This window comes from Octopus bimaculoides, chromosome 16 (genome assembly GCF_001194135.2).
Source record: "Octopus bimaculoides isolate UCB-OBI-ISO-001 chromosome 16, ASM119413v2, whole genome shotgun sequence".
Classification (NCBI taxonomy): Eukaryota; Metazoa; Mollusca; class Cephalopoda; order Octopoda; family Octopodidae; genus Octopus; species Octopus bimaculoides.
The window spans coordinates 44,421,765-44,422,736 of NC_068996.1; positions in this window are offsets into that span (position 1 = coordinate 44,421,765).

Consider the following 972-nt stretch of genomic DNA (forward strand, 5'->3'; position numbering starts at 1 on the left):
TATGTATATATATACATACATATATACATACATATGTATATATATATATATATATATGTATACACACACACACACACACACACACACACACACACACACACACACACATATATATAAATATATGTATTTTTATATATGTATACATGTATGTCTTTATAGATGTATATATGCACAATCACATCTATTTATGTTTGTACGCACGAACATACGCTCAGGCATTCATAGATTACATAGTTATAGTTATGTATGCGACTATACATAAATGTATAAATGAGCGTTTGTTTTACACACACACACATATATACAAAACTCAACTATAAATATGCATATATGTGTGCGCAGTATGATTTATACAAATGTGTTTTCTTTACATATATATATATATATATATATATATATATATATATATATATATATATATATATATATATATATATATACATATATACATACTCGTGTTTTTCCCTGTTTTTGCATGTGTGTGAAGCCAACGAACATGAATTTAAACAAGGAAATATTTGGTTTTTATTTATTACCGATGGTGATTTAATAATGGCCATAAAATAGCATCATTGCATCTTCTCAGACAAGTTTCACCCGCTACGTATATCTGAAAAACCAAGCAACAAAAATACCCCAAATAAAGCATATGTACGCTCATAAACATTAATTCAGTACGAACTTGCAAAGATCTCCAGTAATTGCAGAGCATAATCTGATTCTATATATTGGCTAATATAGTAGGGATAGTTGACGGAATCGCTTCCAGTTCTGTGGTATTTAAATTCGGGGTATAGTCATGGCTTTGTGGTTAAGAAGCCCATTTTACAACAACATGGTTTCGAGTTCAGTTCTTCTGCAAGACATTTTGGGCAAATGTCTTTCAGTATAGCTCCGGGACGAACAATGCCTTGTGAATGAATTTGGCTGAAGGAAATTCTGTGGAATCTCGTCGTATATATATATATATAT